Source organism: Emydura macquarii, unplaced genomic scaffold (genome assembly GCF_026122565.2).
Source record: "Emydura macquarii macquarii isolate MOO-44397 ecotype Brisbane River unplaced genomic scaffold, CSIRO-AGI_Emac_v2 contig_450, whole genome shotgun sequence".
In the NCBI taxonomy this organism is placed as follows: Eukaryota; Metazoa; Chordata; order Testudines; family Chelidae; genus Emydura; species Emydura macquarii.
Window position 1 is genome coordinate 2,278,410 of NW_027130587.1, and position 23,886 is coordinate 2,302,295.

At 43.5% G+C, this 23,886-nt stretch overlaps 1 protein-coding gene across 3 annotated transcripts in view; it reads right to left on the bottom strand.

Annotated features, from left to right (window-relative positions):
* Window positions 1-23,886, bottom strand: part of HIP1 (huntingtin interacting protein 1) — a 117,021-nt gene that overhangs the window by 81,635 nt on the left and 11,500 nt on the right. The gene's annotated exons all lie outside the window — the stretch shown is intronic.

Here is a 23,886-nt window from a genome sequence, read left to right on the forward strand (position 1 = left end):
ATAGCAAGAATTTTCAACCACTGCTGAATCAGAACAGGTGGTGACCAACTGGTAGAGATCAGCTTTCCCAGACCAGGGGATTTGGATAGAGAATGAACTTTCCAGGGAGATCAGGCGAATACAGAGTCTGACTATCTTTAGGAAAAGCTGCAAAATCTTCCTCTTTGAGAAAGCCCTCCCACCAAAGCATGATGCTCACAACACTGACACCTCTCTCTATCCTTAAACCTCAACTAAGCCAAAAAGTAAAAACCAAAACCTCCAGTCCAAGCAGAGATTTCATCCTGAAAAGAGGGAAGCGCCACTAGGGAAGTCCACTAGGGAATTCATCACTGATTTTACTTTTGACTTTATACAGAAGGATACTATGGTGATAGGCAGCAATGTAATGACTACACACAAGATAGAGGTGTAATTTCCAGCTAGGGCAGACATACCTGCGCAAGCTCTGATCGAACTAGGGCACTAAAAACAAAAGTCTAGTCACCGCTGTTTGAGTGGCAGGACAGGCTATGGGCCCAATTATGTATCTAGGGTTTCAGATGGGATTGTACTCATGATGGATAGCCAATCCCACCGTTCCCACACTTCTATTTTTAGCATGCTAGCTTGATCATAGCTAGCGTGGATATGTCTATATGAGCTGGAAATTATACCTCCAGATCCAATGTACATATACCCTAAGATAGCTAGATCGAAGGCGTCTATCTCCTGTTCTTCTCAGAGCACCCTGCCAGCATTATTTTGCAGAAGCAGAATTTTAAAAGCTATAAATGTGTATGTTGGGAGTTATTTCCACAAATGAAAATAGGTACACATTTTACCTAAAGGAAACCCACTCTGATTTTCCTTAGCACCACAGCATGAAGGTTCAGAGGGCAAGCAGTGCCGATCACATTGTATAAACTGTAAAATGTAACATTTCCCTGTGCTCTTAATTCCAATTGGCATTTCTCACCTGAACGCTTGGGACTGTCATCTTGCTCATTAGTGACACTGGAGTCGTGGGAGCCCAAGGAAGGAAGTGTGAACCAGCTTCCATTCTGCTTTAACAGGCATAAAAAACAACCTTCACACTTCTGAGCTGTGCCAACGGTGTGCAGTTTTTCCTTTTATTTGTACTTTCTGGTTATAGCCCTTAGTGTCCAAGCGCTGGAAAGCCCCAGCTGTATGTTATTTTTACCCTTGCTTTGCCATTTCTATCAGATTCCATCATACTTGTCACAGTGTTTGATTTGTGAAGAAACAAAGACAATTAGGGAAAACCCTGCTTTACATGTTCAGACTGAAAGAACAGCATTTAGTAAAGACCACACAAAACCAGGAATGTAACTGATGGAACTAACTCTACACACCTAGAAGGCTCAGATATTGCGTACGTGATCACTTGCTTGTCCATTCTGGATGTTGTTCTATATCCTTTGTAACACACTCTTCAAGTTACTTGAAATCTGCCCTCGACTCTAGGAGTCACTTGCAGCCTTCTTGATTATCTGCAAGGTTCCTATCAGGACCTTTGTGTAGAGACAGTCCAGTCCATACTGTTCCAGCTGCATGTTTCCTTGCAGAGTCTTTATGTGCATACACACTACAATATGCAAGACAAAAACAATACCTTTTGAAGGCCACCTGTGGGTTAAGAATCTTCCCAAACATGTGCTTCCAAAGGTATTGGGGCTATGTGCTGAGCATTAGGTTCCTTGCCACTCTCCCGAGGCTAGTTCAGACTAAGCACAGTAGGGAACCAGCCCTCCCTGCACTACTGTGTACGCTATTTAGTTGTCCTTGTGTATTATTTCTGCAATCAGCTGCAATCATTCCTCAATCATCCTACTCCTTATATGAGCCCCGAAGGCTTACCCTGGCTAAATACACCTATCCAAAAAAAATCAATGGCCTCCACTTTGGCCTCACTTTTCCACTTTGCAGTCCCTCCATAACTGGGTTATTGCAATGAATTATTCAGAAAACAGTCAATTCAACGTGGCCTCTATCAATTTCCTTTAAATTCCCTGAAATGCGGCCTCAGAGGCACTTCCTCTATTTATGGGGGAGGGGAGCTGTCTCTGCAGATTTCATATGGAGCCAGATTGAAAATGGAAAAATGCCAGAAGCGATATCAGCCTAACATCCTTACGAACCCTTCCCAAAACATACTCACTGAAGACAATAACTCTGTATTCATTTTTGGGATAGATTAAAAGTCAGAGACCATCAGATTTACAAAGGAGTCAGACTGTTAAGTGACAGGTTTGCTGATCCTAAAATAAGGATTCAACCATCCGCTGTTATTTACTTACCATATGGCAACTGCTGCTTTAAACCCAAGTGTGCGTGTGTGTTTGGTATGTATCCATCTCCCTAAAGTGGCCCAGATTGTAACTATTTTTTAACATGAGTTAAAATTAATAGACAAAGTTGATTTCATTTGAAACCAGTTATGTGTTACTGGTCTGAATGGAGAAAAACTGTGATGGCTGCATTTTGTTGCTTCCCCCAGGCAGGAAGCTAGTATCTGAATGCTGCATGAACTGCATCCCATGCTAGGCAAAGTCCTCAATTTTGGAAGCAGCACGAGAGGATGAGATGAGCTTGTGGGCTGCTGTGCTGCTTTATAAGATCTGGGTAATGGGAAAAGTATTTATAGTAAATAAGCAACATATTTTCAGCCCTAGGAAAGTATCCACAGACAAGTATGAATATACTCACAAGGACTGGATGGCCCAGACATACTCGTTCTGCGTAGCAAGAAACAAAAGCGAGGAAGAAGGGAAGAAATAAGCAACAACAGCAGCTGGATCCATTGCCCTTATATATAAATGCGCTAAAATTATTAGTCTGCAGTCTTGTGCTTCCTCTTATAGTGTCAGATCCATTGTCCTCAGCGATCAGGCCCATACATTAGCTACTTGGTCTTCAGTCACTGATTCATCCACAGAGAGGCCTTCCCATTCTCAAGAAAGCTGCTTGCTAGAATTGTTGACATTTCTGTGGGATAAAAACTCCTAGAAAACATCTTCATGTCTTTGAATTAACAGATTAGAGGGTGGGCCTGGAATGGTCTATGCAGAATATGCAGCCAAATACACCACGGAAATAAACTACAAAAAAGATAAAGTAATGGCGGTGTTACAGATAAATAATAGTAAGTAAAAAAAAGTTCAGATGGATGTGTGTCCATGAAATGAGGCAGAGGTGCAGCATGAGGATAGGAGACTGGTGTTCAGGTAGGATTTCCTTTAGTTCTGCAAAACAGCCAAGACTGCATGAGGTTGGTGAGTCTGAGTAACCTGCTCTTAAGAAATTATTTTTAGTGTTTCTGTGGGGAGACTAAGATCCATAGAAGCTGGGACACTCTCAAGGCTATGAGCTGTCAGTGTTAGTGTTGATTTGTTGGTTAATATGCATCCTTTCTTAAAAGCAAAAACAGGAACTATGCACATACCATAAATACGACAAAGGCTAGGAAAGAACATCTTGTGTCTGTGTCCACTCACTTCTCTCCCAACAAGGAAATAACTCATTCCTTAAGTCCAAATCTTTCCTGTTTGAAAGCCATGACAATAACACATAATATTTAGTATTTATATAGGACCTAATCTGTTCTCCCTGAAGTCAGTAGAAGCTTCGCAATGGACTTCATTGAGACTGAGATTTGTCCCACAGAACATTACAAACATTATCTAACTAATTTTCACAACACCCCCATTAGACAGATGTTAGCAGCCCAATTTTACATTTTGGGGAACAGGAAGAGAGGTTAAGTAACAGTTGTGCTTCTGATCTGCAATGCAGCTCCTGAACGCCAATCCCAGAGACCCTGACCCTGGCCCATTTTCTGACATTAGCTGGCCTTTTAGCTCTGTTATCTTCAGTTTTACTTCACTGTTATCAATTGCAACTAAGGAGCTTTATATTATGAGTTATATACTGCACACCACTCAGCCATACAACAGATTCAGGGTGGTTTTTCCCTCCTGCCAGAGGCAATCTAAAGCTTCACAGCAGACAGTGATCTGGGGGCTTAATATTACTCCTCTAGCTTCCCTGGCACTTGCAATTCAAACTTTAAAACACATCACTAGTTCAAAGGGTCAGCTGAAGGGAGAGTGATGGTTCGGGTGAACAGCTCAGAATCTGGCTACTCAAATAATTCAGCTCCATGGTTTAGAACAGGGCACTCTTAGCAAGTTAGATAAACTAAATATTTTTCTAGTACAAAGCTGCTCAAAGTTAAGACAGACTCTAGTCCCTACATCCCAGGGTGGACAGAAAAGCGATCTCCTCAGCATAGTGTGAACTGTCCAATATTACAAAGCTCAAAACAAGCGCTTTGCAAGGCTGCACATTCCAGGGACTCTGCATATTTCAGTCATTTAATTATCCCATTCAATAGCTCAATTAGTTATGTAAGGATGCACTCCTGATCAACTCCCCACTCCCAGGACTGGATGCTCTCTAAGGAAGGGCCAGGAGCAAGAAGGGACATTCTGAGACAAGCAGATTCACACTTTTGGGGTACAAGTCACCCATGCAATGGGATTTCCAGTCCCTTTATGGGGGTGGGGGTGTCAGTGTAGACCATCTCATCCCTGCTGCTTTTCAAAGTACTCGTTTCACAAACTAGCACCTGTGAATGGCAGTTTACAAGATTAATAAATCCTCACTCTGAACTCTGAGTATTTGCCCATTCCCAAGCAATTGGCCACACACTTCAGAGAATGCATCTGAGTTCAGGTAAAGCTTTGCACCCATGCAGGGAGAAGAATGACGTTCCAAAGCAGAGCTGGTGAGTGCCTGCTTCTAAACAGAATTTTTTGACATCACCTGGGTTCACCTGACAGGATATGCCTTGTTCGATTGCTAAAAATCCTAAATGCACACAGGAAGCCTTCCTGCTGCCAATGAGAAGGAATTGCTACAGAGGATCCAGGGTGGGTACTAGGTAATTCAGGCAAACAAATGATGTGGAAAAAATGTATGAAGGAAACTTTGTTTCACTGCTGCTAGCTTTAAAGTCTATGAACTCTGAATTTGGGAAGCAGTCATGACCCCTTAAAGTTCCAAGTTAGTCCATTTAAACCCTATTTTTGACACATTCTCCTTTTCCAAAAAATAAAAACTACTACTGGCCTGAAATTTACATTAGTGTTCCATTTTATTTACCAAACCTGTATGCAACAAAAGCATCTAGTTTGAGTACCAGTTCTGGGAATGGTGCTGAATCAAGGAGTAGAAAATGAAAACCTTGCTAAGGGTGTGGAAAACATCCATATGCCATCCAACAGGATGTGGGAAATGGATTAGAGGCACTTTGGGTGGAATGCTGAAAAGGAGTTCGGCTCCTAAATAAAGCATTCCACCCTTTGACTTTAAAAAAACATGGATTTAAAGGTTGGTTCCGCTCTACACTGTATAAACAAACAGGAGTAAGACTGATAACGTTGTGAATGCTGGAGACCATGAGAAAGTCTGCCTAAGATTTGCACTATTTGTAAATTACTGTGTCTTACAGAAGTGCACAAGAGAACGTGCCAGGGTTTTAACTAGCCTCAGACAGTTAATCAGATGTGTAGTAGACAACAGATACCAAACCTGCATACATATAGTCTAATTTCCTGAAATAACCAGAGAACTAGGTTTATGCTTTTAAATACAAATGACCGTAGCTCCTGGATATTTAATTATGACTCAGGCAGTGAATGTTGGTTCTGTCACATTTTTTTAGTTAGTTTTCCCTGCTGGAGTGAGTCTTACCTCTCTATAGCCCCTCTCACTAGATGGCACTAAAACCTTGCTGTAGATGGTAGATTGAAGCAAAAATCTTTCTGGCACAACACCAACCAGAAGTCACACACAGCTGGTAACTGCAGTAGCATTGCTCTCATTGTACCAATCAAATTTCTTCAAACTCAGATTTTTAATTTAAAAGTTGCACTTGGTATACTGCAAAGAAAACCTTCCAAATATGACCAAATGCAGTGCTGCTGATTGAGTCTGCAGACAGACAGAAAAACTGCCCTGACAGACGTGATGCACCGCTATTTTTCCTCAGTGGGTGTTAACTCTGTAGTAGAGCCTGTCAGGAACTTTCTGATGAAAAACTATTTTCAAAATATTTTTGAGTTGGGGGATTCATTGAAACTGAAAACAGTTTACAGGAAAGGGTCGGTTTTAACAAAATTTCCATTTTGAAAAATGTTTTGAGAAAAGTTGCTAAATTGTCTAAACCACTCAGACATTTTCAAAACAAAGTTCTGTCTTCATTTGAAGCAACTTTTCATTCAGAAATTTTAGTTAAATTATAGTAAAAAAAATATTTAAAAACAAAAGTTTAAACAATCAACATTTCAATTGATCCAATGTAAAAGTTATTTTGGATTATTGGTTCACAACATTTTTAAAGATTTCAACTTTTTGTCCCAATTCAGGATGGGAAACATTTTTTAAATCATGAAAATTCTCCTGGGATGAGAAAACCTTTTCCCACCTAGCTTTACTATGTTGTCTATGGCAATTTACATGGTAACATACATATTTCACTGCTGGTCATTTTAGCAAAAAACATTCAGCTATTCCGAGATTGTGTGCAGAATTTAGGTAGTGCTTTACTGCTCCTTTCCTTACGCCTCATCTTACCTTTGACCCCATGCAGACAGCAGTACATTACCAGCACATAGGTTCTCAACATTATCATTTGGCCAGCCTAAAAGGAGGAGCTGTTAATCAGAGCTTTAAATTAGTGGCCTGGATCATCCTTCCTAGATCTGCATGCAAAAACAGACCCTCTGTGCTCAGATCTCTTCCTCTCACCTAGAAGGAAGGTGAGAAGTGATAGCAGAGGCCTCCAGGGCATCCTACTTCTCCTGAACCACAGAAACTCCATGAGTTGTGCAAGAGAAGGAGTGGATATGAAGCAGTGAGGCTGGGGAAGACACTATCTCCCTCTACCCCCACTGACCATAATCAGAAAAAATAGTGTAGTGCCAGGAATCCCCTGGCAGCAGGTGCCCTGGAAAGCTTCCTACTAGAGCAACTCCAATGGAGTCATGCTTCTGGGGACACGGGCTGGGTGGCTGGGAAGCATATCTGATAAGGAGGCAGAAGGCTTCCATGCAGATGGCCCAAACTCCTGCACATCCTTCGATATCTGGCAGATTTGGATCCAGGGGTCAGGTGGTCTATTCCAGGAAGGCACAAGTCATCCCCCAACCCCACCCTAAATGGAATGATGGGGAAGAACTCTGTGAGGAGGACCTGAGCCATCTCTCGCAGGGGGAGAGGAAGATCCAGGGCAGTGATGGCAAGAAGCTGCACCGAAAAAGCCCCAAAATATTAAACCTGTTTTCACTTGGCAGATTAGCAGAGCAAAAGCAAAGGAGTTGGTGTCAGGATAGCACTTCTAGATGAGCTCACTGTTTTAAATCAGTCTTAGAAAAGATCATTTGTAGTCACATAGCTGGTATTCTCAGCTTTTACAGAGCTATCCACCTGGGTATAGCATTCCCTTCTCTCGATCTCCACATAACCTTCTTTGGAAAGAGAGAAGTGCAAGATACTATCACGTAACACAGACAATCTCCTGTTCATCAGACATGCAGCTCACAGAACAAATTATTGTAACGGGCATCACACACAGGAGACCAAATGAAGAGATTGGAGACCAATTCAGAAAGAAAGAAAAAGAAAGGTTTCTCATGGAAACACATATTAAACAACTAATCTAGAAATGAAACATAAACAGCCAGCTCGCGCCAAAGTGATAGAGCACCAACTCTCAAAGCAAAACACAAGAGATACAGGGGGAACACAGTCTAATACACACAGTTCTGCACTCTTTAGGGTGAATAAAAATGGATTTAAAAAAAATATTAAAATCAGATATTTGTATTTAAATATTTTTAATTTAAATTAAGCACAGGTGTTTTTTGTTTTTGCCCCCCCCCCCCTTTTTTTTTTAAACAAACCAATTTAAAATAGAAATTAACAATCTATGTTAAGACCTTAACTTACTATTAAAATAATTTAAATTAAATGCAAAAATAATATTAAGAAATACATGTTTGCTTAAATAAATGTGAATAGACAATGTATCCTTCTGGTTAGCGAACAGTTTGAGTAAAGGCTGTATTTAATTGCATATCAATTTGTTCCAACGGTTACCAACTAATAAGAATCAACCTTTCCTTAGGAAAATAACTAAAAGTACAAATGCAAAACACAATTAAAATCAATTATTTAAATAACAGTTTCCTGCCTGCTGATTTAAATCATCACTAAAATCAGTGATTTACATCACTTTTATTTAAATCTATCCTCCCTGCCTCTCCTAAAGAGAATGCCTATTTTATGCAGTTCCCTTCTTTCTGGGAGTCTTTGGGCCCTGCTGTGGAATGGCAGTAGCTTGCCAGCCAGTTTCGTAAATCCATTTAGTTTGCAGAGCACTTGGAAGCAAGGCTGAACAAGTAGACCCAACTTTTAAAAGGGATTCCAGGCTGAATTGCCAGATCATGCTACCCCCCTCCCATGCTGCACAACTGGTCCAAGACTGTGGAACTCCTTGCAACATCTACATATTACCCGTCCCGTCACACTGTTTAAATACGAACACATTGGAACCCAATTATCTGATCTAACTGGGACCAGGGCCAGATTGGATAACCAAAAATCCAGACAAACTGGAGAAGGAATGGCAGGGCTCCCACTGCCCACAGCCCGAGCTCCAGACGCTGTCAGTCCAGGGTGGCTGGTGATGAGGTTAATACGGAGAGTTGGTTAATGGAGGCTCGGCTAAACGGGGTTCTATTGTATATAGCACTACAGTAAATGAAACAATGCATTCACCCTACTATGGCTCTTTTGAGTAATGTTGATAGCTAATTTGGCTCCTGGACCACTGAGGTCTGAGTATCAGTGACCTAGACCATCAAGAATATACTTGAACCATATCCCCAATTTCTCCTTCTAATAGAAACAATCCTGCAAGGTCCTGAACTTCAGCTAACACCTCAAGTCAAAGAGACAACAATAATGTTTTTTAATTCCCACTGATGGGGGTAAAGAGAAAAAATAGAGATTCTCGTGTGTATACATTTGAAAATTTGTACGGCACCCAGATACCATGGTGAAGAGTGCAGTATACACAAGGCAGAACTTAAATGTTCGCATCCAGCCATTAGTGTAGGTGAGAAAACAGTTTACCTACACACACAAAAAACAAAGATTAAAAACTGCAGAACGCAGACAAGGTCAGCTCCCAGACCACTGCACTGGGCAGCACAGAATGGGGAGGAGGTGAGCAGCCCTCAGTGCTGAAAGAACAGGTTCAGGACTATTTAGAAAGGCTGGACACGCACAAGTCCATGGGGCCGGATGCAATGCGTCCGAGGGTGCTGAGGGAGTTGGCTGGTGTGACTGCAGAGCCATTGGCCATTACCTTTGAAAACTCCTGGCAATTGGGGAAGGTCCCAGATGATCAGAAAAGGGCAAATCTAGTGCCCATCTCCAAAAAAGGGAAGGAGGAAGATCCAGGGAACTACAGACCAGTCAGCCTCACCTCAGTCCCCGGAAAAATCATGGAGCAGGTCCTCAAGGAATCCATTTTGAGGCACATGGAAGACAGGAAGGTGATCAAGAACAGTCAGCATGGATTCACCAAAGGCAAGTCATGTCTGACCTACCTGATTGCCTTCTATGATGAGGTGACTGGCTCTGTGGATGTGGGGAAAGCGGTGGACGTGATATACCTTGACTTTAGCAAAGCTTTTGATACAGTCTCCCACAGTATTCTTATCAGCATGTTAAAGAAATATGGGTTGGATGAATGGACTATAAAATGGATAGAGAACTGGCTAGAGCATCGGGCTCAACAGCTAGGGATCAACGGCTCAATGTTTAGTTGGCAGCCGGCAACAAGCAGAGTGCCCAAGGGGTCGGTCCTGGGGCTGGTTTTGTTCAACATCTTCATTAATGATCTGGAGGATGGGGTGGATGCACTCTCAGCAAGTTTGCAGATAACACTAAGCTAGGGGGAATGGTAAACACACTGGAGAGAAGGGATAGGATACAGAGTGACTTAGGCATATTAGAGGATTGGGCCAAAAGAAATGTGATGAGGTTCAACAAGGACAAATGCAGAGTCCTGCACTTAGGAGGGAAGAATCCCATGCATGGCTACAGACTGGGGACCGACAGGCTAGGCAGCAGTTCGGCAGAAAAGGACCGGGGGTTACAGTGGACAAGAAGCTGGATATGAGTCAACAGTGTGCCCTGGTTGCCAAGAAGGCTAATGGCATATTGGGCTGCATTAGTAGGAGCATTGCCAGCAGATCGAGGGAAGTGATTATTCCCCTCTATTCAGCATTGGTGAGGCCACATTTGGAGTATTGTGTCCATTTTTGGGTCCCCCACTATAGGAAGGATGTGGACAAATTGGAAAGAGTCCAGTGGAGGGCAACAAAAATGATTAGGGGACTGGAGCACAGGACTTATGAAGAGAGGCTGAGGGAATTAGGTATGTTTAGCTTGCATAAGAGAAGAATGAGGAGGGATTTGATAGCAGCCTTTAACTACCTGAAAGGGGGGTTCAAGGGAGGATGGAAGTAGGCTGCTTTCAGTGGTAGCAGATGACAGAACAAGGAGCAATGGTCTCAAGTTGCAGGACGGGAGGTCTAGGTTGGACATTAGGAAAATGTTTTTTACTAGGAGGGTGGTGAAGCACTGGAATGGGTTACCTAGGGAGGTGGTGGAATCTCCATCCTTAGAGGTTTTTAAGCTGAGGCTTGACAAAGCCCTGGTTGGGATGATATAGCTGAAGTTAGTCCTGCTTTGAGCAGGGGGTTGGACTAGATGACCTCCTGAGGTCCCTTCCAACTCTAATATTCTATGATTCTATGATAATATGGAAGCAGAAAGATGATTTCCCATACCAACTCCATACAGAACTTTTGCTACCTTACAGAATAAGAAACTTCCTGCTCCACTCAAGAGTCCGGAGTGAAATAGGTTTTGTTTTGAGATGTTGGATGAGCTGCCCTTTATTCAATCTTGCATATACAGAAGCAAAGCCAGCAACTTAATCCCCAGCAAGCCATGGCTGGAAAGCCTCCCTTTCTGAATACATCCATTCATGTGGGGAAATCAGACGGAGACACATTTTTTCTTCTGCAGATGGCAAGAGACACTACTAGACAGATAGAGAATGGAGGCTTCTGGGCTCACAGGATGCTAAACAGTAGGAGTAGAAAAGAGCTTAGACAATAAACAAGGACCCACGTACTCTGATCAAACTGCACCTACGCTAAGCAGTAAAGCTCCCAGGTTTTGCAGCACACCAGTGCAGTATTCTTATGCAAACTAGAAATTCTGTGACTGCTTCAATTAAAAAATAAATGTCTTCTGGTTTTTTAAACAGAATTAACTATGAAAGTGATTTCTGCAATCAGCTCAGCCTCCCACAGGCTTTTTATCTGTTTATTAATTGCAGTTTATTTTATGGTGCCTCCCCATTGTGAATCCTCCAGATGCTGCAGTTTTCTACAGTGACTAAAGAAGTCTGTTAATGTCCCTTCCAGCTTCCCCCATCAGAAGACAACTCTCTTTCCATCCCCTGTACACATGATCAGAGATGGCTTGACATTTTGGGGTCTGAACTCCTAGTTCTCCTCCCAGACAACCCTTACCAGCAAATCAGCTGCTCCAACTCTCCTCACCCCAATCTCTGAAACCTTAGTAAATTAAGACAGCATGTGTGCTGAATACTCCTGCTCACAATGATCAGCAGTGAAATAGTTAATGCTGACACTTGCATCATCATTATTGGGCTTCTTCTGAGCCAGCACCCTCTTCTCACCCCTGCCGCCTACCCAGATGGAAGCAATTCACCTCCTGATAGAGCTCCTGTTTCAGGCTCTCTGCAGACATCACTGTACAATCAGTTACACTTCACATTTTGGTTTTCTTTGCAACCACAAAGACCAGGAACTTTAGTTCTTTTTTAAAAAAAGATGAATGCTTAGATTTTGGAGCACAATTCTATGGCAAATTTGGAGGCCAAAGCTGTGGCAACAAAAGTGCTCTTATAACAGAGTCCATGCCCAAGAAAGGCAAGATACTGCTCTGGAGAGATATGGATGTAGTTTACAATAGACCTAAGAAAAGTTCAAGAGGTGTCCCTCACTCCATCTCCAAGCAGACCCCTTCAATCTCTTGCTATTTAATGAGGGGTGGGAGGACTGACATCAAGTGATCTTCCTTAATTACTGTCCTCATCTCAGCTTCAGTGAACCTTCCTGTCCAGTAAACAGGCATGCTCAGCTCTGGCAAGCCTGAGGATAATTTAACAGCATTTCTGCTGGGTGGATGAGGCTGGGTCAGTATAGACTAGAAAGCATGTAGTACCTCTCAGAGGGCTTCAAAACACACCCCTAGACCTGTGAGCTTTGAGGAAACTGAAGAAAGAAAATCTGATTAAATTAGAAAAGATATGTTATGTGCCTTTCCTAACTAGGCATTTGTAGCACTGGATTCTCGTGGGCACTTTAGTAATTTCAAAGTTGGACAAAGCTGGTTTATAAAAATATTTGTGTCTGTGATATACAAGTCAAACACACTGCTAGATATAAAACCCCAGAATATTTGGCCTTCTCACAATTTGGGGAATGAGACATTTATTTTTTGATTTATAAATAGAGTTCAAATGGCACTGCAATAACATGCAGGAAAGGGGAAAACGTGGGACAAGAGAAGACGCTACATTATATCCTAAAAGTCAGCAAACGTGAGCTTTGTTGGGTCAGCTAGGTATATGAATTTTAAAGTCACAAACTGAGAACACTCCACCAGAAACCTCAGGATATTAAATCCAGGGAAGCTTTAACTTTGGTAACGGCCAGTGAGGGGCAGTAAGGGAACTCGCACATAGCTGAGTTCCAAATCATTTAGGGCTTTATAAAGCAAAGTTAACAACATGCCTTGCAACCAATGCAATTGGTGAAAAATGGGTGTATGGTGTAACAGATTATCGGAGGATAATATTCGCATATTTGGTATCAAAAATAGCCCTGAGTGGTGTTCAAGCCTAGCACCATGTAGAGTGCAATGAGATCTAATCTGCAAGTCACGAAGGCAGAGACCATAGCCAAGGCAAGATCACAATATCAAGAGAAAATTTTGCAAATATCTAACCAGAAGTAGACAACCACAAAAAAACCCCAAACAAAAACACAGAGATGCTTCTGGCTACTAACCCCACCTGAAACTCCAGATGCAGCTGGGATCTTGTAATTCCATCCCAAACACAAAGCTCTTGGAAAATGGGTTGCTAAGACCCCTCCCTCAACCCTGCGTGATGGAGAGAACCTTTAACGGAACTGAACAAATGCCCCAAACCTTAAAGTTCCTTGAAGCGGGTATGTCTGTCCTCAAGTGTTTGGAAAGTGCCTAATACATAGGGGAAACAAACAAATAATAATAAACCGCCTTCTAAGACTTCTTAACCTATTCCAGTATGGTTGCATTCTTTCTATGACACCCCCCAGCTCAGGGCTGCAGGTGAGTCAACACAACTTTATGGTCAATAGTATCTGATCTAAAAGAATGTGACCTCTGTACATCAGGAGATTACTGGCCAACCAGACTTGTACTGTCTCCATGCCATATCCAGGCCAAAAGACAAACTAAAAGGGATCAAGGAAAGCTGATGATTCCAGGTGGCTCCAAAGTTGTGTAACTGCCACAACTATCCACCCAAAACAGGGTAGAGAAAGGGTACAGAAGGATGATAACTATAGAGACTGACAGCATCCAGAGATGGATTCTTGTGCAGGGGAATTAACAATAGACCTAACAGCTCTCAACTTGTTTATACTAGCCAACCAAAGCCAACGTCCAAACTACATATCACAGGACAAAGTGACCCTAGAAAACACAGCACAACAAAAAAGCTGCCCTAAATTCAGAAGTATCCACCTTTGCCCTTTCCATACATAGATTTTGCCTCTACAAAAGCAGTAAACCGAGCAGACACAGAAGGAACAAGATTACTTCTCAGGCAGAAACAAACAGAAAATTCCTCACAGCATAAAGATCCAAATTTTTCCAAGTGGAGGAGCCAGGCTGCCATCCAACACATGATGTTTTTTTCAGATACTACAGTAAGAGAAGATGAAATCTTTCGTTGCCCCCGCTTCAGTGTTCACACAGGGCCTCCAAAACGTTTTATGTTACCATGTCACCAGCACACTTTTGCCATCAGCACATGCGTACCAATGTGACATGCAAGAATTAGAATAATTAGACAACACACATAATTGGACATGGAGCCACATTGTCAATGGTTAATGATAAAAGAGGACGTCCTCATATCATTGAGAGAGTGGGCAACCACAAAGCCACTCCACCAGTCAGATGCATGAGAGTTAAAAAAATACTTAGTGTAGGAGTCCAGTACCGTTGGATTTCTTACTTTATTTCCCACATTGCAGAGACACAAACTTTCCCCAGTTAAGAATCAAACTGGCAACCTTCCAGGAACCCTATGACTACCTCTGATTTGCATAAGACAAGGCAGATCATCCCCAGCCTTTTTAGTACAGCAATTCAGTCCATAGAAGCTATGGATTTCAACACACAATGCTCCTTTTTAGTTTGAGAGGCCATGCTATTCAGATCATGATGGAGCACTGCCTGCAGGAACCTACAATCTCCATGGGCTACAACTCAATAGTGAAGAGGAGACTGTGGGTTACATCATACACTGGGCATCAGCATTTCCACACCATTGTATTTAAATTTAAATTGGTGGCTTTCCCTAACTGAGAATGGAAAATCTAACACCATAGTACAGTTAACTACCAATGAATGTAACTGATGTTTCCTATAAACAGTGCCCACTGCTATACCATTACAAACACCTTCAGACACCAAGAGGGCTCATAAAACCCAAGCTCTTGTTAATTTTAATGTGGAAATGATGCCTTAGAAACCTTTATTTTCCAGCCAACATCTGAAAAGTAAAATTAAAAGCAATGCCACCCACTCTCTCTGGAGCTCCAAGATGCTTGTATAGAATAAAAAAAAACCTGTTAACAATAAACAGAAAGTTGTTAGCCTGGCCCTGATGAGAGAATCCCATCTCTCCAATGGATCCCTTTGTTTTCTGCGACTCGCCTTGTTTCTGTACGGTAAATATTTAATGTACCATCTTCCACTGCAGAGAAATTGATGGCTGGCGACACCAGCTGCCAGAATAATAGAGCTGTTAGGGACGGCAGCCATACGACAAAGGAATTAGGTCACTTTGCAAAGCGAGAGCCAGGCAGTGAAAGCCGTACTCTGAGACAGACCCTAAAGAACAGCATAGAAGGCATCACGCTTTACAGAGGATTCACTGCAGTGGGGCCAGCAATCACCCGTGTTCTGGGGGAACCTGTTAAGACCACAGACTGAAACAGCTTAAAAGCAGAGCTGCCAGTCAGTTGTGGTCTTCTTATAACTGTATAAAACTGAGCTACCAACCAGAGAGCATGCGAAAGCAAAGCCTGAAGCTATGAAACTCCTAGGACAATTACAGAAACCACAAACCTTTCACTCAGACCTGCAATTAGAAATCAAGTTTAACAATGAACCAGGGTTTTTTGGTGTGTTTAAAAAAAACCAAACCACAACTGCCCAATTCGGGCTGGGTGGAAACCCTTTACAGACCTGAGTTTGACAATTTCTGATTAAGTCACAAATGAGACTGATGTTTTAGCCGCCTTGTTGTCTAGGTCAGCCCTGAGCAGAGTTAGACAACATGGGAGTTATAATGGCAGCAGCCGCTCCACATGACAGCTCCCCATTGAGAGAGCAGCACTGGTAGTAGCAACAGAGGGAAATTTTAAGAAAAATGTCTCACGCAGATAAGCCCTTAAAGTAAGGAATGAAGTCTAGTGATGAAAACGGAGCCGCATATACTTAGACACAAAACTCACTGACTTAGTTTGTGTGCGCCTTTCGGCAAGGCATTTAATGTCTCTGGCTCTGTTACACTAGGAACATTTTCTAAACATTTTCTTCTGGTGTTAGCAACATTAGGATCTGCCTGGCAGAGGTCTAGCAGACCTGGTGCTAAAAAAGGTGTACTGAGGTAAGAGCAGTAACTGGGACCCAGGAGACCCAGCATCAAATCCCTGCTCCACCAGATTTCCAGTGTGACCTTGAGCAAGTCACTTAGGGCTTGTCTACACAGAGGGTTAAACCAGACAGATTTGATGCACAAGCAACACACAGGCTTCAGTTACAGTGTGCACACGTGATGGCCATGCCCAGTTTTAGTTTGACTCATTGTGTACACATGGTGGCAGCTTGCTGTATGCTAAGCATGGAATATTCTTGGAGGGTATCTATCCCCTGATCCTTTGCATTGTTGTTAAGCAGTGTGCATTCTGGAATTTTTCTCATTGTGTATTGTTGGATGCGTAGTGAAACCCAGAGAGACAAGGTGGATGAGGTAATATCTTTTATTGGACCAACTTCTTTTGGAGAAAGAGACAAGCTTTCAAGTCACACAGAGCTTTTCTTCTGATCTGGGAAAGGTACTCCCAATGTCACAGCTAAATGCAAGGTGGAACAAATGGTTTAGCACAAGTAAATAGCACATACTGTAAGGGACCATTCGAAGTAGAGTGGCCCGTTAACACGTCTACAGTTATAGGACAAAAAGGAGGTAGTAGGTTAAAGATTGTTGTAATAAGCCATAAATCCAGTGTCTCTACTCAGTCAATGATTCTTACTGTCTAGCAGAGTTATAAATTTAAGTTCCCAGGTTCGTCTTTTGACTGTGTTGTGCATGTTTCCTTTGAGGATGAGGACTTAATAGGTCAGACGTAGAGTGATTGCTTTGTGAAAAGTGTTTACCCACAGGTGATAGGGTGTTATTGTCTTTTATCATTTTCCTGTAAGAGTTCATTCCAGAGACTGTCAGGTTTCATCCACATAGTTGTTACTGGAGCATTTAGTGTGCTGGATGAGATACACCACTTGTTGTGACAGGCATGTGTAGGACCCAGGGATCTGGAAAGGTGTGTTGTGGGGGGTGTTGATCGCTGTAGCAGTGGAGATATGTCTGCAGGTTTTGCATCCATTGTTCTGTCAGAGTCTGGTGCCGCTTTTCAGTGGGAAGCTTGCTTTGGGAACAGACCACCCAATACCCCAATACAATCTGTTTCAATACAGAAATAAAACCCCTTCTAACTGCACACCCCGGATGTCATCTACCACCCCACATTGGAACCCACATGGGGTATCATCAAACAGCTACAAACCATAATCAATGGGGACCCCATCCTTTCTAGCCTTCAAAAAAATCCCATAATCTCTCCAGGATCATCATCAGATGCAAACTCCCTAGGGACCAGGGCACACCAACTCAAAGCAGCACTAGATACTGTCACAAGAAGAGATTCAAAACCTGCAGACGTAGCTTCACTGCTACAGCGATCAACAACCCACCACAACACACCTTTCAAGAACCTAACAGCCTTCCCGCAGCTGTCCCACAATGTGAATGTGTCACAAGTCTGATCTCCACCGGCCAGGGGTCACAGAGACCAGAGCGTTCCCCCTTCTCCCCAAAAGCCCATACATTTTTAAATGCCTTTTCCTGATTGTCCATCTTGGCAATTACATCTAATAGCTCTCCACTGTTGTGGGAATCTGCTTAGCTGACCATGCTGGCTACATGCTCCTGACATGCTCCAGCCTGAAGTAGACAGAAGATATTGGCTCTCCGGGGCCAGTGGGGAGAAGAGGCTGTGCAGGCTCAGCTATGGACTAGCCATAGAAATGAGGACATCTATGAGCAGATTGCACAGGAGATGCAGGAGAAGGGTAAGACAGGGATCACTGCTGCGTGAAAGCGAAGGGATTGCGGCAGGCACATCAGGAGGCCAAAAGTCAATCCTGTGCCAAGCTGCAGACCTGCCGCTTTTACAAAGACCTGCATGCCATGGTTGGCAGAGACCCATCACCACCTCCCCACACCAATGTGGATACTCTGAGGAGCCAGAGTCACAAACCCCTGCCGTGCACAGCGAAAAGGAGGAAAAGGAGGAGGATGAGGGACATGCGACTGGGGGATCCAGCTATGCCACAAGCCAGAACTAGTTGGAGACTCCATCTCAGTCCAGTCAGTCAAGCACTAGTGAGCCTGATACAGAGGAAGGAACCTCAGGTAAGTGTACAAGCGTATTTCCCATTACATTGATGTACCGATGTCCCAACTTAAAGGGACACAGTTATTGACTTTTTATTAATTTACAAGCATTAAAAGAGGCAGTGGGACAAGAGAGAGAGTTGTTATCTGCTTTTCATTCCCCTGTACAGTTAGGCAGGAGGGGCCATGAAGAGCAGTTTGTTTATGTGCACAGGGATGTCCCTTGAATCTTCCAGAGAGATCTCAATGAGACTTTCATGGAGATACCCTGCAATCTTCTCCCAACAGTTTCTAGAGAGGGCAGCCTTATTTCTTCCTCTCCACTAGGACGCTGTCCCATGCCAATCATCAATAACTTCTACAGGCACCATTGCAGGGCACAGGTTGGCAGCTTTGGGATGCCAGCAGCGGCTGGGCTCTCTGTGCCTTTGTCACCCTCAAAGAGTGAGATATCAGCTACAGTCCCCACTGCCTGTGGAAAATGGTGCTAGTGTTCAGTGCCATTGCCCTATACTCATAGTTTCATGCAACTGAGCAATTCCCTTCTCATTTCCCTGGCCTCTGGCAGGCCATACTAACCAAGATTGGTGCTGTGAGTGGTGCCATGTACAAGCACTCCAAAGCAGGAGCGTCAATAAACACGTCTGTTTAAAACTTTAGGGGAGCAAGGGGAGGAAATTCTGATTCTCACATTTTGCTTCCTGTTGTGGCTATACTGACAATGGTACCTCTGTGTGTTTGATCTGTAGCTGCTGCCATTGTGGCCTTGAGGGGTTCCCCCTCCACACCCATGGAATGCCTGAGCCAGAGGAGAAAGAAGATGACTCGGGATGACATGTTCAGTGAGATCCTGCAAGCCACGGCTGCATCAGACCGTGAGCACAGGACCATGGGATGAATGTTGTAGACAGCCTGAAAAAGAAAAGGAGGCAGGCAGGAGAAAGGTCCAGGAGCGCCAGCAGCAAAATGGGAGAGGTAGATGCACCAGGACACAATGAGGCTTCTCCAGCAGAAAATACAGACATTTGTGAACCTACAGGTTCAACAATCCTGGGCTCGCCTCCTTTTGCAGTCCATGGAAAATTCCATTGCAGCACCTCCCTACACCCCTCCCCTCTTACATTCTACATGGCATGAGAGCTCTCATCCCTGCCCCTACCACTCCACCCCGGGGGAACATTAAGGACAACCACAGATTCACATACACTGACCTGAGAGTCTCATGGTTGCTGTACGTGCAGATAAAATGCATATGAATGTTCCTTCCCCCTATTAACTTCTGTTCCATGAATTTATTACGTTTTAAATGTATTTGCTTCTAAGTTGCACAGACTTCTCTTTGCACTGCTTTGGTAACTCAATACAATTCTATTCTTTGGAAAATAACCCATTGTTATTAGTTCCCAACCTATGCTGTAGAGAGCCTTGCAGTACTGAAAACACCCACTTATTTGTGTCACACCGTGCAACAACAACTCAGGGGATCCGTGACAAACACAGTGTAAGAAGCATAAATGTACAGCAAGCACCACAAAATGAACAGGTGCATTAACAGCATTATAGTCATAGACATACGCCAAGCCCCACACAATTCCTAACGGCAAAACAGCAGGGCCGGGCGTAGCACAGTACACCACAATGCATTACTGGGGTTCACTGAAAGAGCCCTTTAACAAAGCCGCCCTGAGCAGTATCGCTCCATGTTGAGCTCTTCCAATAGCTCTTGTGCCTGGCTCTTCAAACTCAGTAGAGAATCGCTCCACCTCCGCCCTCCACCCTGGCAGAAACTTTCCCTCCTTTGCTTCACAGATATTATTCAGGACAGGCAGCTATAACCACTGGGATGTTTTTGCACCGAGATACAATCTTGTGAGGAAACGACGTCAGCGTCCCATCAATCTATTAAAAGTGTGTTCAACTGTCCTTCTGCACTCGCTGAGCCGGGAGTTGAATCATTCCTTGGTGCTGTCCAGCTGGCTGGTGTACAGCTTCATGAGACAGAGGAGCAAGGGGCTAGGCTGGGTCCACCAGGATTACACTTGGCATTTCAACATTGCCAATGGCAATCCGCCGGTCAGGAAAGAAAGTCCCTGCTTGTAGCTTTCTATACAGTCCTGTGTTCTTGAAGATGCACGTGCCATACACTTTCCCTGAGCAGCCCACATTGATATTGTTCCCAATGGCCCACCAATGTTTGCATAATCATAGAAAAGTAGCTCTTTCTGTTGATGTACTCTACGACAAGAAGGCCTGGTGCCAAAATATGGACATGTGCACCATCTTCTGCTCCACAGGACAACGGGAACCCCACTTCAGCAAATCCATCAACTACGTCCTGCATGTTGCTGAGAGCAAGAGTCCTGTGTAGCAGGAGATGATTAACGGCCTTGCACGCCTGCATGACAACGGCCCCACAATGGATTTTCCAACTCCAAAAAAATTTCCCACTGACCGGCAGCAATCCTGCATTGCAAGTTTCCACAATATGATCACCAATCACTTCTCCACTGTCAGTGCAGCTCTCATTCTGATGGAGTGAGATCAGCACACAGATCCAGAAAAGTGGTCTTGCATATCCGAAAGCTCTACAGATGCTGCTCATCATCCAAAGCCTGCATTCCAATGCAATCCTACCAGTCGCTGCTTGTTTCTCAGGCCCAGAAGCAATGTTCCACTATCTGGAACTGTTTTATGAATGCCACCAACAACCTTGATTTGGTTCTTGCTATGTCCCAGAGCAACCTGTTCTCCAAAAAATTGTCATGTTCCCCGCTGATTCGGTTCTTCTTGCAGCTCTGCAAATACCGGAGGATAGTGGGTCCTGTGCTTTCAACACTCATGACAATAGCACAGAGCTGTGCAGGCTCCATGCTTCGGTCAGAGATGGAAGACAGCAACAAGTCCAGTATGGGTTTATGCGATTTTTATAAAAGGCATGAAAATTATGGGAGATAGATGACATTATGAGATGGAGTCAGTTGCAGGCTGGAAAGTTGCATGCACCTAGTCACCACTGCGTGACTTGTTTCTGCACCATCGTGCATTGCCATAGCTTCCCAAAAGAGTGCACTGCACCATGGCAGAGTGCTCACTAGGTTACCTACCCATGGTGCACTGCATTGTGCAATGACACAAGCACTCCTGGTCAGCACACACAACGCTGACGCAAGGAGCCAAGCGATACACTAACTGTGGTGGCTTTATGCCGACATAACTTGCATCGGGAAAAGTCTGTAGTGTAGACACAGACTTAGATATCTACCAAGGTTATGAGTCAGTATAAACATCTAAATTAGAATCTAGCTCAGAAGAGACATTTTTCAACCTCTCTCAACCACTCCATTGCATTGTTCAGATCAGAACAACAAACAGTATCTGCTCAGGAGAGATGCAGGACTGGAACAGCAGGGGATGCTGAAAGCCAGGACTGAGTTACACTGGCGAAGCTGCAGAAGATAAATTTGCATAGATAAAGCCACGCTGCATGGCTTTAACCAGTGTTCTCTAGCTTCAGGGACCAACAAATAAACCAGGGTTTTCAGCTAAGACTAACACAAGCTTTCAAGACTGACAATTCATGGGCTCAATAGCCTAGCTGTTGGTGGATTCTCTGAAACGTGAAGTCTTTCAATCAAGATTTGAGGACTTCAGTAACTCAGCTAGGTTATGGGCCCATTATAGGAGTGGGTGGATGAGTTCTGTGGCCTGCAGTGTGCAGGAAGTCAGATTAGATGATCACGATGGTCCCTTCAGGCCTTAAAATCTGAGAGTCCATGAAGGATGGAATAGCAGCTTTAACTTGTGCCTTCTTGTTTTTATCTTTGAAATATTTAAAGTTAGATATTTACAAATGCAAAAAATATATATATATCTCAAATCTAAACACAATGCTCCTTAAGTCAATTTCCAGCCTCAGGGTATGTTCAAAAAACAAGCCTGATAAAGAAAATGATAGTACTATCCGCACTGCAGCTTCATGAGCAGTGCTGCTCTGGTTACAGTGCTCAAAGCCACCCTCCCTGTCCCCACTGCTCCCTGCTGGGCTACCAACACTGCCAGGTGATTGAATAATGGTTCAAATCGTGCCCTGGATTAGTGTTTTGAATTGGCTGGGTTACATGCAAGCACACCCAGGATAACACACTAGGAACTCCCTCTGGAGACACAAAGGGACTCATGGCTACAGGAAATGGAAACATAATACGCTTCTCCCCTATAGTATAGTATAGTATAGTATAGTATAGTATAGTATAGTATAGTATAGTATAGTATAGTATAGAGCAGTACTGCATGCAGACCTTCAGGGATTCCACCCATCACTGAACCATTAATAATTACTCCATGCTGGATTACCTAGCCAGTTATGTACCCATGTTAGACTCATAGACTCTAAGGTCAGAAGGGACCAGTAAGATTATCTAGTCTGACCTCCTGCACAATGCAGACCACAGAACCTCACCCACCCACTCCTGTAATAAACCTCTAACCTATGGCTGAGTTATTAAAGTCCTCAGATCATGGTTTAAAGACTTTAAGGTACAGAGAATCCACCAGCAAGTGAGCCGTGCCCCATGCTACAGAGGAAGGCAAAAAACCCCCAGAGCCTTTGCCAATCTGCCCTGGGTGAAAATTCCTTCCCGATCCCAAATATGGTGATCAGCTAAACCCTGAGCATGTGAGCAAAACTCGCCAGCCGGATTTCTCTGTAATAACTCAGAACCCACTCCATCAAACGTCCCATCATAGGCCATTGGCATATCTACCACCCGTAGTCAAAAATCAGTTAATTGCCAAATTAGGCTGTCCCATCACACCCTCCCCTCCATAAATTCATCAAGCTCAGTTTTGAAGCCAGTTAGGTTTTTTTGCCCCCACTGTTCCCCTTGGAAGGCTGTTCCAGAACTTCACTCCTCTGATGGTTAGAAACCCACATCTAATTTCAAGTCTAAACTTCCTGACGGCCAGTTTATATCCATTAGTTCTTGTGTCCACATTGGCGCTGAACTTAAATAACTCCTCTCCCTCCCTGGTATTTATCCCTCTGATGTATTTATAGAGAGCAATCATGTCTCCCCTCAGCCTTCTTTTGGTCAGGCTAAACAAGCCAAGCTCTTTGAGTCTCCTCTCATAAGGCAGGTTTTCCATTCCACAGATCATCCTAGTAGTCCTTCTCTGCACCTGTTCCAGTCTGAATTCATCTTTTTTAAACATGGGAGACCTGGACTGCACACACTATTCCAGATGAGGTCTCACCAGTGCCTTGTATAACGGTACTAAAACCTCCCTATCTTGATTGGAAATATCTCATCTGATGCATCCTAGAACTGCATTAGCTTTTTTTTACAGCCACATCACAGCTCATAGTCATCCTGTGATCAACCAATACGCTCAGGTCCTACTCCTCACTTCCACTGTCACTTCCAACTGATGCGTCCCCAGCTTATAGCAGAAATTCTTGTTATTAGTCCCTAAATGCATGACATTGCACTTTCCACTGTTACATTTCCTCCTATTTCTAGTACTCCTGTTTACAAGGTCATCCAGTTCTTCCTGTATCATATCCCAACCCTTCTCTGTATTGGCAATACCTCCCAACTTTGTGTCATCCGCAAACTTTATCATTACATTCCCACTTTTTGTGACAAGGTCAGTTATAAAAAGGTTAAATTAGATTGGTCCCAAGACTGATCCTT